At 40.1% G+C, this 14727-nt stretch overlaps 1 protein-coding gene and 1 long non-coding RNA gene across 19 annotated transcripts in view; one reads left to right on the forward strand and one right to left on the reverse strand.

Annotated features, from left to right (window-relative positions):
• The window catches only part of PDE4D (phosphodiesterase 4D), a 1650639-nt gene that overhangs the window by 241487 nt on the left and 1394425 nt on the right, over nt 1-14727 (reverse strand). The gene's annotated exons all lie outside the window — the stretch shown is intronic.
• The window catches only part of LOC147350408 (uncharacterized), a 126943-nt gene continuing 124507 nt past the window's right edge, over nt 12292-14727 (forward strand). For all 3 annotated transcript variants that reach the window (XR_015148828.1, XR_015148827.1, XR_015148829.1), the window contains exons 1-2: nt 12292-12505; nt 14281-14360. This is a non-coding gene — a long non-coding RNA (uncharacterized LOC147350408). The remainder of the gene's footprint in view (nt 12506-14280; nt 14361-14727) is intronic.

Genomic DNA, 14727 nt, shown 5'->3' on the forward strand with positions numbered 1-14727 from the left:
AGAATAATAATCACAATGATAATAAAACATCTAGAACACTCTCCAGGAATTGTGCTGTGTTATATATACGGTACCTCATTAAATCCCCACAATAACCCTTTGAAGTGGGCACTATATTTTCCATTTGACCAATGAGGAATCTCTGTCACAAAGAACTGACTCTATGTTAAGTGACACGTTCAAAGCCATACAGTTTCTAAGTGGGTTTTAAACTCAAGCTTTCTGATTTCAGGGCCTGGGAATGTCTCTACGGCGAAGCCGCCTGTTATTTGTTACAAAAATAGAAAAAAAAAAATCTCTTAGCTTCCTAACCTTGAAAGAATTTCAAATGTTAACTCATTGAAAGTAACATTCTGATCAATTTATGGATCAAGCATGCCAAGGCTAATTCTGGGGCTTGGTCTTTATGAGCCTCAGTTTTGGAATTCCAAGATCCCTATTTTCCCAGTTATGAACACAGTGGGAAGGCGCAAGAGCCTCTGTTACAACCCCTGTGGTAGGTTTCTTTCCAGAGTCTGCAAGCTCATTTGGAACAGGGAGGGTTGGTGAGTCTGCAGAAGGTAGAGGGGTGGTAAAGAGTTGTGGCCCTGCCAGCCTGCTGCAATCAGAACTGCTGAAGGCTGTGTGCACTCGGCACTACTCGTGACCATTCACTCCACTCAGGACCCTTTCTGTGGAACCTGACAACAACAACAAAAAAACCCCAAAGAGTATACAAGCAAATTGACCAACCAACCAAACTGCTCCCCAGCTCTCTACATTGTTCTGAATCAGCACAATTACTGGACTACATGTCCTGATCCACTTTCCACTTGGCCTCCTTCGCTATTCCCACACTTTGTGTTTCCTGACCTTGCAATCACTGGTCCACTTAGAGCCATTTCTCTTCTTTTTTTGCCTGATTTTAGACCCTGCTCCTCTGGTTTATGCATTTTGCATCTCTTCTTGCCCATAATGTGGAATCTTTCCTGAATCATGGTTCTGCTGTTTTCATGGATGAACAGCTCATCTCATGTTGCCTGGCCATCAGGACCTTATACTCGACGCTGATCCCCAGCAAGGAGCTGGATGGAGGTGAGCCACATGAGGAGTCCAGTGGGGCCGCTTCAGGGAGCCCTGATGTAAAGATGTCCCATTTCCAAAGCAGCTCTGAAGAGCTCCAACAGGGAAGACCCTGGAGGGAACCCAGTAGCTGCTGAATGCTGGAGGGAACCCTGAAAGCCTCCACTCATGTCAGGAACATCTCAGAGCTGCTTCTGTCACTTTGTATTAACATCAAGGGTGCACTGACAACAGAGATCTTCCCACTGGGAGGTGGGAGATAACCAAAAATATTCTAGGACATTCACTTGGGAATTAGAAAGCAAAGCAAAGTTCAGTCGCTCAGTCATGTCCGACTCTTTGCAATCCCATGAACCACAGCATACCAGGCCTCCCTGTCCATCACCAATTCCCGGAGTCCACCCAAACCCATGTCCATTGGGTCAGTGATGCCATCCAACCATCTCATCCTCTGTTGTCCCCTTCTCCTCCTGCCCTCAATCTTTCCCAACATCAGGGTCTTTTCAAATGAGTCAGCTCTTCGCATCAGGTGGCCAAAATATTGGAGTTTCAGCTTCAACATCAGTCCTTCCAATGAACATTCAGGACTGATTTCCTTTAGGATGGACTGGTTGGATCTCTTTGCAGTCCAAGGGACTCTCAAGAGTCTTCTCCAACACCACAGTTCAAAAGCATCAATTCTTCGGTGCTCAGCTTTCTTTATAGTCCAACTCTCACATCCATACATGACCACTGGGAAAACCATAGCCTTGACTAGACGGACCTTTGTTGACAAAGTAATGTCTCTGCTTTTTAATATGCTGTCTCAGTTAGAAAACATGGTCTAAATTTTAAATCATGGTTCTACCACTTTTCTAGTTGTATGCTCTTAGGCAGTTACTGTACTAAGGCTCCATTTCCTGATAAGGACAATTACAGTATCTAGTTTTAGGGCCCTATGTAATGTTTAGAAAGCATTCAGCACAGTGCCTGGCAGCTAGCACCTTCCCAATATATAGGATCTATTGTTACTTTAACTGTTATCACTCTTTTGGTTTGAGGGGGACTTTCCATCCAGATTGTTCCTGAGCATGCTGCCTTGGGAAGAACCTACTGGGGAGGGTGGGGTAGGGGAGAGAGGGAACTGAGAGCTGGAATCGGCCTTGGCAATCAATGCGGTGACAGGTGCTGGAGCCAGATCGCTCTCACAACTTGAGCTGCTTTTACAACTTAGCTGTGTGTCTCCACCCCACTCTGTAATTCCAGTGTGATAACATCCGGGGAGAGGGTGGAGACTGTTGATTTTTCTCTAGATATTCCTCACTGAAGAAAAAGAACAATTTCCTGCTAGGAACGTGGAAGGCGTGGAAATCCTGACATCCTGGGTGGGGCTCCAGGCAAAAAGAATAAGCAGGAACAGTCCTTCAGATACCAGGCCACTGGGTGTAGCTTGGTACCTATACTCGCTGCACAATTACACTGCTGTTTATTTTCCTGTACCTGACTCTTTTGCGTATGGTAGCCCATGCCATTGGCGCTACGATGGAATCCATTTTGGTGCTTTACCGCTCAGGATGAGGGGGCTGATTTGCCCCCAAGCTTAATGAAATATAAGCAGAGTTGGATAATCATTTAAAAATATTTTTTTTCTCTCTATAATAAGTGTTTTACCCACTGTTATCAATACTACTAGGCTATGAAACTGTTTCTAATCAACACCAGTGATATTTTCCATTCAGGAATTTCTTGCAGATCGAGTACCTTCTCTGGAGTAAAGAAAATACTGCTTCTTCCAATTCCCTACCTCAATATTTACTTTGCTAGGGTTATCTATAGAAATGAGATTGTAGAAAACGGCATTTTACAGAGAGGTGCGTGAATGGCGATCTTCCTCAAATCAATCCCAAAGCTCCATTTCAAATTTGCATAGGACATCATGAGAGCGCCTAGTATTCAGGACGTTAGTAAAGTAGAAAGTAAGTGACGCTGTGCATGTTACCTTGCATAATATGTATATTTACATGAAGGATGTGTAATTTTACCCTTTGTTTTCACAGATCATTTTTTATAAACAAAGGCCTGACACAAAGGAGAAAGCCGTGCGCTTCTTTATGGGTAAAAATACCAAATGATCTCAGGGAGCATAGTATTTGTTTCTGACATGCCCATGACACTCCTGAGTCACAGAGGCCAATAAAGAGACTCAAGTTGAAAACGATGGCGTGAGTTTAATGTTTGGGTTGGAGGCCAAAAGGGATAAGCTGGACTTGCTTTGTAAGTTTTTGCCAAACGGGATGGCAAAAGGCCAATGTTTCTAAAAGGTTCAATCTAAAGTTTTTTTAAAAAGCTCAAACTCAGAATTATTTTATTTGAGGTTTATAGGTGATTTATTTAAAAAAATTATTGTAGTTGATTTATGATGCTGTGTTACTTTCTGCTGTACAGCAAAGTGATGCAGTTATACATATAAATATATACATTTTTCAAATATTCTTTTTCATTATAGTTTATCATGGCATACCATTTCAGGACTCTGTGCTGTACAGTAAGAGCTGTTGTTTTTCTATTCTATATATAAAGGTTTACATTTATTAACCCCAACCTCCCACTCCATCCCTCCCCTCAAACCACTCCCCTCTCCACAGCAACCACCAGTCTACTCTCTGTGTCTATGACTCTGGTTCATAGATGCTAAGTCGCTTCAATTGTGTCCGACCCTTTGCAACCCTATGGACCGAAGGCCGCTAGGCTCCTCTGTCCGTGGGATTTTCCAGGCAGGAATACTGGAGTGGGCTGCCATCCTCTCCTCCAGGGGATCTTCCTGACCCAGAGATCAAACCTGCATCTCCTGTCTCCTGCATTTGCAGGCAGGTTTTTTATTACTAGTACCACCTGGGAAGCTCCTGTTTCATAGACAGGCTCATTTAAATTTGTGTCATATTTTAGAATCCACATATAAATGATATCATATGGTATTTGTCTCTGTGACTTGTTTCACTTAGTAGGGTAATCTCAGCCTCTTCTATCTCTGGTTGTTCCTTGAACACATGTGAGCACTCCCTCCCCAGAGCCTTGGCATTAGCCAGAATATTCTTGACCCAGGTATCAGTCAAATGCCACCTTCATGATGAGATATTCCCAGACTCCTCTATTGAAAATTGCCACTCTAATCTAGCCTTTCCTAGCCTCCTGGTGAGAGAAACTCTTGTATATTGTTGAAGGAAATGTTTGTTGGTATGGTCACTATGGAAAGCAGTATGGAGGTTCTTCAAGAAATTAATAGAACTACCATATGAATCAGCAATTCCAATTCTGGGTATATAATATCCAAAGGAAATAAAACCACTATCTTGAAGAGGTATGTTCATTGTAGCACTATTTATAATAGTCAAGATATGGAAACAGCCTAAGAGTCCAATGACTAAGGAATAGATAAAGAAATACACACACATATATGGAGTGAATATTATTCAGCTATAAAAAAGAGAAATTCTGCTGCTTATAATAACATGGATGAATTTTGAGGGCAATCACACTAAGTTAATAAGTCAGAAAGAGAAAGACAAATCCTGTACGATCTGATTTATATGCATAATCTAAAAGAAGCCCACGGACAACAGAGAATAGATTAGTGATTGTTGGGGGCTGGGCTCCAAAATCACTGCAGATGGTGACTGCAGCCATGAAATTAAAAGACGCTTACTCCTTGGAAGGAAAGTTATGGCCAACCTAGATAGCATATTCAAAAGCAGAGACATGACTTTGCCAACAAAGGTTCATCTAGTCAAGGCTATGGTTTTTCCTGTGGTCATGTATGGATGTGAGAGTTGGACTGTGAAGAAAGCTGAGCGCCGAAGAATTGATGCTTTTGAACTGTGGTGTTGGAGAAGACTCTTGAGAGTCCCTTGGACTGCAAGGAGATCCAACCAGTCCATTCTGAAGGAGACCAGTCCTGGGATTTCTTTGGAAGGACTGATGCTAAAGCTGAAACTCCAGTACTTTGGCCACCTCATGCGAAGAGTTGACTCACTGGAAAAGACTCTGATGCTGGGAGGGATTGGGGGCAGGAGGAGAAGGGGACGACAGAGGATGAGATGGCTGGATGGCATCACTGACTCGATGGACGTGAATCTGGGTGAACTCCGGGAGTTGGTGATGGACAGGGAGGCCTGGCGTGCTGCGATTCATGGGGTCGCAAAGAGTCGGACACGACTGAGCGACTGAACTGAACTGAATTGGGGGCTGGGAGAAGCGGGTAAGAGAAATGGGTAATGGTGGTTAAAGGGTAGAAACTCCCAGTAGTAAGATGAATAAGTTCAGGGATATAATGTACAACACTGTGACTATAGTTAATACAGTATAGAATTTGAAAATTGCTAACAGAGTATATTTTTAAAGTTTTCACCACACACACAGCTGTCACTATTTGAGGTGATGGACGTGTTAAAACCTTATTGTGGTAATCATTTTCCAATATATACAATACAGGACACTACTTGCACACTTTAGACTTACATAATGTCATATGTCAATGATATCTAAATAAAGCTGCAAAAAAACAAAGGGGCCATAAAAAAATAGGATTTGCCCCCATTTAACAGAATCTGTCTTGAACATCTTCCGGTCTGCCCTCCAGTCAGCCATGGAATCAGGGGTAGGAACCTGGTTTCATGGTACTTTGACAGTCTGTTTTGAAAAAAGTAATGCCCCCCCAAGTTCTAACTTTTGCAAATTTTACAAAATCTATAACTATGTGCAGTGGTTATTACGCCTCTCTTCTAGAATTTAGAATGGGGCCCAGCCCGTGAAGGGCTCTAAGCTTGATCTTCATTAGCTTCCCTGTGCATTTGAGGCCATAACAGAATGGGAAAGGACAGGGAAACAACGGAAAGACTGAAAATGGGGATGTGGCATCATATTTTCTTCCTAAAAGATATATTATTATTAAGGCTAGTTTTTTCCCTAATTCTTCTTTTTCTTTATTTTTTTGATAGCCAAAAAGTTTCCAAAGCATACCCATACTTTTCATAACTTTGCTTGCAATACGCTTATGCTCCTTCTTCCAGATGAGTGATCCCACCAGGTAGAATGCTAGAATCACTTTGAAGGTCTGAGAAGGATCTATTTTAAACCATATGTCTCTACAGGGATCATGATTTTCTCTTTGAGAAGTGGACTTTAAAACGTGGTTCTCAATCTCATTTCTAGCTATTCACATATTTTGACTTATTAAGAATTAATTTTCAAATGGCTTAATTGGATGAATAATAATGATCAAATATTATAAGTCCTTTGTGAAAGTATCATTAAATATCATATATTAAGTAGATTAAATGTCTAGATAAGTCTTTAATAACTGAAAACAAAAACTGTAATAGTTCTACCAAAATTACCTTTAAAAATATAATGCAAATCCGACTCTTTGCCACTATTGAATACAAAAATTTATACACCATGTTTTTCTCTGAGTCTGGACTCTCTCTCAAACAGGTCAGGAAACAATTAACCAAGCCATACTATTAAATCTATTTTGGAGAAGTGATATCACTCAGTTTCCAACCTCAATGATCCAAACAGATGGGTTTTTCCACTTTAATGAAAGTGGAAGAGAACAGGGAAGGGCTTCAGAGAGCCGTGTGGCCTGAATTAGATACCATTTCTTCAATTTCACCATGGTAGAGCAATTGTAAGAATACTCTGATGGTTATACACGATCAGTGCTTTCACAGTTCTTTAAAATATATCACAGAGAATAAAGACACAGATGTAAATGTCCACACCAAGCAGCCTATGATTCATTGTGCTATGAACCTACTGATATTTGCTTTCCTTTGTGATTTCTTATATGAGGTGAATTATACGAGCTTGCAAATGATCCTTCAAATGTTTTAAGACATTGGGATGGACTGCCAAACAGCTGTTGGACTGATCCACTCCAACAATGATTTTGAAAAGTAAAGATATATATATATTTTATATTTCCTTGAAATGGTTTTATAATCCTGACTAAAGACAACACAATGCTGGAAAAACATAGAATTCAACAATCAAAGCCATGAATATAGCAAATTATGCTTGCCATCTGCCAAATTCCAGTCTCTGCTTGTTCCTAGGCAGACAAGAAGTCCTCATTTCTAGGCTTCTTCTGTAGTTAGATTTGGTCATGCAAGGGATATGACCAGAAATCTCACATGCCACTTCCAGGACTGGCTCAGAATTCCTCCTGAGTGCCTGGCTATGGGTTGTTCTTCCCACTTCTAGTTGGATGCTGAAGGTTCTGCAGCGACAAAGGATGGTAGGAACACAAACGAAAGGATCCTGGTCCCCAGATGACAGCAAGGAAGAGAGCTGCCCTGTTTTCCTACACGCCACCCTAGATAGTTACTTGGTGAAAAATGAACTGACTTAAAAAAAAAAAAAAGGCACCCCATTGAGGCCCAAGTAAAACTCTGCCTCTTTAAATTCTACTGTCTTGATACCTGGTTGAGATTTTTCTCTTTAACGTTCCTTCGTTGTGCTTATTTTCATGACATTTCTTATCATCTAGTGCTGAAGAAGTGTTGGAGAATGCATTCACAGCCATTACACACAGTGGGGGTTGTTCTATAAAGAGGGAAGGTCTGGTTCTGTTTTGCATTGATGAAAATCAGGAAAGCTAGAGAGGACCAGTTGAACATGAGTCTGTCTGTGGATCAGAGACAAGGAGTTGCCTTCTCCAGGGATTTGGATCCATGCTCCACTGGAGTCAATGAGGTCTTAGAAACACGGCATCAAACTAGGCTTGTTTTGCTTTGAACGGGACTCCAGACCAAACTGACATTCTGAATGTATACATTTCTAGGAGTATATGGACCAGAGTCTAAAAATAATTTCTAGAAATCTTTCATAACTTACCCAAATGTAGACTAGAACCACTCATCACTGTTCTCTAGTTCATTTGCAATGGAATCAGAGCCGAGTTGGTTTTTTGTACTGGGAATGATATAGGTTGATGCAGATGCCTAGGGCCATCCTTCCTGTTCTAAACTCATAGACTAAATGCCCTTCTAGAACCAGATAGTCTCCTCTAGGAGGAGGAGAGAAAGTTACCTGGGACATTCTCTGGGCTGTGTGGCTTCAAACAAAATGGAGTATTGTCTAGTTTGGGCTTCCCTTCACTGAATATCAAGGCATTTTTGCTATGAAAAATATTTCACTGTCACCCTAGAGATCAAACTCAAATGATCAAATCTGGTCAAAATTAAAATTTAAAGATCAGCAAAGTACATGAATATGTTTGGATTTTTTTCCCTTCCAACATAAGTTTAAACATCTATTCTTTTTATAGGGCTTCCCTGGTGCCTCAGACGGTAAAGCATCTGTCTACAATGTGGGAGACCCGGGTTTGATCCCTGGGTTGGGAAGATCCCCTGGAGAAGGAAATGGCAATCCACTCCAGTACTACTGCCTGGAAAATCTCATGGACAGAGGAGCCTGGTAGGCTACAGTCCATGGAGTCGCAAAGAGTCAGACACGACTGAGCAACTTCACTTTCACTTTCTTTTTTATAGCTTAATGTATAAAAAATTATAGAATTTATTTTATAAGATACCTGTTCTGTACAAGCAAACACATTTTAAATTAGATTATCTGCCAGTGGTACTGATTTTGTCCAGGACGGGCTGGAGATTCCCTGGTGACTCACACAGTAAAGAGTCTGCTGCAATGCAGCAGACCTAGGTTCAATCCCTAGGTCAGGAAGATCCCCTGGAGAAGGGAATGGCTACCTACTCCAACATTCTTTCCTGGAAAATTCCATGGATAGAGGAGCCTGGTGGGCAATAGAGTCCATGGAGTCACAAAGGGTCGGACACGACTGGGTGTCTAACACTTTCACTTTCAGGCTGGAGATTAAGGTTTATTTACATATTTACACTATGCTGATACAATGAAGTACTAAAATTTTACATGCCAGGAATCAAAACAAGTACAGTTCTTATTAGGAAATAATGTATCTGAGGATTCTGGCATGACCATCTATAGCCAGTTAGAGAAATCTTTGCTAGATTGAAAGGCTGTGCCATTACAAATGGCCTTGTTTACACTGTACTTAGAGCTTCATGTACCATTTTGGACTCCTCATTAAAAAAGCATAAGTCATTTTTTAAAAGGAGTATAAATGGGAAATAATCCAAAATGGGAGACAAGATTATACAAAATAAATTCTACAAAAATGAAAAAAAGACAACACGCAAAACTGAATAGAATCCATCCAGAAAAGAGGCCAGTTGGCACAATCAGATGATTACATATAAATATTTGAGATCTATCACTGCATGAAAATGAAAGGAATTTTTATAGCTAAAGAAGTAAAATTCGACTTTTAAAAAAAGTTTAAAAACATAGCAAAAGATCAAAAAAAAGCAAAGGAGGTCAGCAGTGACAGCCATGTATTTTTCTCAACTATGGACTTGGCACATCAATAGGATTTATGAACACTATCACTAGGAATTTGGTTGTCCTGAAGGGAAAAAAATCTTATTTTAATTTAGAAGTAGAAATTCAGTGCAACCACTATAGTACTTGTGTCTTCTCAATGCACTGCATTTCTTCCCAGTGAAATGAAAAAAAGTTAAAGTGTTAGTTGCTCAGTTGTGTCCAACTCTTTGGGACCTCATTGACTGTAGCCTGCCAGGCTTCTCTCTCCGTGGAATTCTCCAGGCAAGAATACTTCCCTTCTCCAGGGGTCTTCCCAACCCAGGGATCGAACCTATGTCTCCCGCATTGTAGGCAGATTCTTTACAATCTGAGCCACCAGGGAAGCCCCCAGTAGTGCCTGGCAATACTAGGTGCTTAATGAATATTTGCAGAAACAACAGAATTGTTTCTGTACCTACTTCATCACCTTCAGGATGATGATGATATCTTAAGTACAGTGTAAACAAGGCCATTTGTAATGGCACAGCCTTTCAATCTAGCAAAGATTTCTCTAACTGGCTATAGATGGTCATGCCAGAATCCTCAGATATATTATTTCCTAATAGGAACTGTACTTGTTTTGATTCCTGGCATGTAAAATTTTAGTACTTCATTGTATCAGCATAGTGTAAATATGTAAACAAACCTTAATCTCCAGCCTGAAAGTGAAAGTATTAGACACCCAGTCGTGTCCGACCCTTTGTGACTCCATGGACTCTATTGCTCCCCAGGCTCCTCTATCCATGGAATTTTCCAGGAAAGAATGTTGGAGTAGGTAGCCATTCCCTTCTCCAGGGGATCTTCCTGACCTAGGGATTGAACCTAGGTCTGCTGCATTGCAGCAGATTCTTTACTGTGTGAGTCACCAGGGAATCTCCAGCCTGTCCTGGACAAAATCAGTACCACTGGCAGATAATCTAATTTAAAATGTGTTTGCTTGTACAGAACAGGTATCTTATAAAATAAATTCTATAATTTTTTATACATTAAGCTATAAAAAGAATAGATAACAGATGCTTAAACTTATGTTGGAAGAAAAAAAATCCAAACATATTCATATACTTTGCTGATCTTTAAATTTTAATTTTGACCAGATCATAAAAAGTGGGGGGGGGCAAGAAATGCAGATACTTCTTGAAATCAAAATCAGAGTTTTTGAAAGCATTCATTCAGTTGTGTTTTTTTTCCCCCTCTAACTTTAAAACTTAAAAAAAAATCTTAAAATGTGATTTTACCCTTCTTTTTCTTTTTCTATAAAGTTTAGACCTAGAAATTAAATTTGACATGAGGAAAAAATCCAAACCACATGTATGCTTATTCTGTTCTTGGCTTCCTTGTACACAGCTGTCCTTTAAACTTGCAATGTAATTATGAGTTTGAATACTATGTTTGCCACTAATCCCACTAACGCACTTGGCCCTTCAGGCCACATGGAAATAATCTCTCTGGATGCCCTGGGTGCTTCAGCCATTGGCCTTGTCCCTAAGCTCCATCTGTGCCTCTTGATGAGCTGGACTACGATGACCCTTCCTGGGGAAACAGAAGACTCTCTCCCAAAGGCCTCTCCTTCCCGTGCCTCTCCCTCCTAGCCCCTCATTGTTTCTAAAGCCTTTCCATTGTCATGGCTCAGTGAAATTCACAGGGTGACCCTGGGCAATGGGGAGGGGCGAGGAGGCTTATCTTCATTTACAAAAAGAAACCAAGACTCAGGAAGGAGGGCAATGGTTTATCCAGAGTCTCATTGATTTAAGTGACTGAATTATGACTCAAACCAAAATCTTCTGGTCTTCCGACGAAAGACTTAAAAGGAGGACTGAACCACTGGATTAGTTTTAACTTCATAAAGGCTGAAACAAAAACACATTCTTTAATGTGCCCTATTAGACCTTACTTTGAGATATCATCTAGCTGTCTTGAGCATAATGTTCAAAATCTTTGCATAGAACATGACATTTTGCTGACATGAAGGGATGTGTTTACGTTATCTCCAAATATAAAAGTATGACAAAACTTGAAAGGAATTAAAATATGGGTCCTCCACTTCGTTAACTTTGCTAATCACCCTGACCACACTGTAATGCCTTAAATGTCCGGTAAATGTTTAATAATACTTGGGAGAGATGTAGCAAACCACCTTGAGGTTAAAGTTAAACACTATACAGACTAGTTTTATGAGACAAAGAGGTTCCAAATTCATACTGAAAGAGTAGATGACAAAAAAGAAACATACTTTTCTCCAGCAAAAAGGTAACAACTGACCTTGGGCTCCAGTACTGAATTGGGAATCGCGAACCTCGATTTTGAGTTCTAACTCTGCTACTGACTAGACTGGCAAACCTCCAGACTTTTCTGGGATGTTACCAATAAAATAAAGAGATTCAAGGAGACAGCGAAGGGACTCAGCCCTACATATACATGTATCCATTTTCTCCCAAACTCCCCTCCCGTCCAGGCTGCTCTTAATCAGCTATAGTCCAATACAAAATAAAAAGTTTAATAAATAAAATTAAGAGACTGACTACCAATCATTCTCAATTACTGCTCTGCATATCACTTTCGAAAGACTTCTAAAACTACAGATTCTCAGGCCTCCTTCTGGATACTCTGAGTCAGTAATCTAGGATTGGACCCAGGAATATTTCTTTTTAAAACAGTGTTCAGGTAATTTGATGTCTTGGCAACTTAGGAAGACTAGATCTGTCTCCAAGATCTCTTTCAGCTTTAACATTCCTGATTTCAACTGCATGGCACTGAACTCAGCTCATAAATCTGGACTCCACCCTCCAGGGAAGCAGAGCCTCTAGAGCCAGTGCGATTTTCAGCACAGCTGTCATAGCTGCTTCCTAGGTGGTGTCCTACCCACTGGTCTGCCGTGTTCCTCCGTCTTCTACATTGTTGTGGGCATTTTGTGTGTAGTTGAATGGATGTTAGAAAGAAGGAGAAAAAGGAAGAGGGGAAGAGGAAGAAAGCAGCAGGGAAAGATGGCAACCGGAGAGAACTTCATGTGGTGAGATTTTTGTTACTTCCTTGAATACCTACACTTGCCTACAACACTAGATTAAAATTCTTTATCATGGCATTTGAATTAAAGTCTGGTCCCAACTCCCTCCCCAACTTCATCTCTGGCCCCTCCAAAGTTACTTTTGCCCCTGCTGTTCTAAATACACAGAGTATATTTTACAGATAATAAAGTTTTATGGGAGCCCTACCTATTGCTACCCATGAAATCTATTTTGTTCTTTAAAGCTCCACATGGATGAACCAATGTCTAATATGCCTCCAATTCTTGCTCCTGCAATTCCAAATGTTACTCAGGTCCTCACTAAAGCAATATTTTGGAGTACTGCAACAGGTTTCAGATGCCCCTCTCCCACTATTTGAGGTTGGGAGGCTACATACACACCCCTTCCTGTAATTATTATAATAAGAATAAGATTTACAAAGTGTTTTGTTATATACCAAATATTTTTATATATATAATTTCATTTGCTCTTGATGACATTTCTATGAGATACATATTATTGTTCACTCCTATTTTATAGATGATGAAACTGTAACTCAGAGAAATTTAATAAATTGATATTTAATGATGGAGCAGAAATTCAAATCTAGATCCTGTGAACTTCAATCTTGTGTTTTTCCTATACTGCATGCTGAGGCATTAGAAATAGCAGGTGCTCACTAAATGAATATTAAATGTTGAGTGCATGAATGACTATAGAGAGCAGGCATCATGGCTCAGTGGGAACATGATGGTATTCCATGACAGAGAAGCCTGTTTCCATCTTGAATTTATCACTTGTTAGCCGGACAATGTTGAACAGCTTAACCTGCCTGAGCATCTCCTTTCTCATCTACCGCATGAAGAAATAATACTGTACATGTGTGAGCACGTGTGTGTGAACTCCGTTGCATAAAATTCGTATATGTACCTTCTCCAGTGTGTGCACAGAGCAAGTACTCATTGTATGCTGGCTTTTTACTGTGTATGAGAGGCAGTCATTCTGTCTGTTGTGTCTGAGCTCTGTGCATATGTCTACCTGGGATGGGTATGTTTATTTCCGAGAATTTAACCTCTCATCTTTAGAGAAAAATATATACCTATGTATATATAATGGAATATTGCTCAGCCATACAAAAAAATGAAATAATGCCATTTGCAACAACACAGACAGACCTAGTGGAGATCATAAAGAATGAAGTAGGCCAGACAGGGAAAGACAAATATCATAGGATATCACTTACATGTGGAATCTAAAAACGTATACAAATGAACTTATATACAAAACTGAAACCGACCCACAGACATAGAAAACAAGCCTATGGCTACCAAAGTGGAAGCAGAGAGGGGAGGGATACATCAGGAGTTCACATATACACACCACTACATATAATGCAGATAACTGACAAGGGCCTACTGCATAGCATAGGAAACGCTGCTCAATGTTTTTTAATAAACCGTAAGGGAAAAATATGATTCAGAAAAAAAGAATCTAAATCACTTTGCTAAATACTTGAAACTAACACAACATTGTAAATCACCTATACTTCAATAAAAAAAAAAATCATTAAAAGAAATAACACATGGTCTAGGCTGTCTGGGTTTAAAACCTAATTTTCTCTCTTCTTAGCCATGTGAGCTTGGCCAAGTTACTCAACTTCTCCATGCCTCAGTTTCCCTCCATGAAATGGAGAAAATAAGTATCTAGCATAGTAGCTGGTATGTGCTCAACTGGCCTTTGTGCTTCTCAACCAAATGTACTAATAACTCTTTCAAAACAGGAACAAAAGGCACACTGTAACCCTGCTATTTCTATATGGATTAGTGGATAATGGTAATCAGATGAACATCTGGACAGCAGGTGAGAATTCACATTTTGTCTTGTTTTTTTTTTATAGAAAAAAGAAATGGGAGTGTGCATTTTGTATTTAAACACAATGAGATATCTGTTCTCATGGATTTATGAATGGAATAGGAAACAAAGTCCTTTGACCTTCGCAGAACAGCTCCAGTTTCTGCCTTTGACATTCTCACCTGACGATCCTGAATCTGCCTCTTCCTTTCCCCATGCCACCACCAAACAGAAAGAACAGGAAGGAGATAAAGGGTGCTGTCCTTTAGAAAGAGTTTTCCAGAATCAGAATTATTCCTCTTGAATGCTATGTCACAGGCTCTACTTCACCTGGAAAATCTCATACCTGTTTCACCATAGTTAGAAATTATAATGA

This window comes from Bos grunniens, chromosome 20 (assembly GCF_055505025.1).
Source record: "Bos grunniens cultivar Pamir isolate PY7600 chromosome 20, Bosgru_T2T1.0, whole genome shotgun sequence".
Lineage (NCBI taxonomy): Eukaryota > Metazoa > Chordata > Mammalia > Artiodactyla > Bovidae > Bos > Bos grunniens.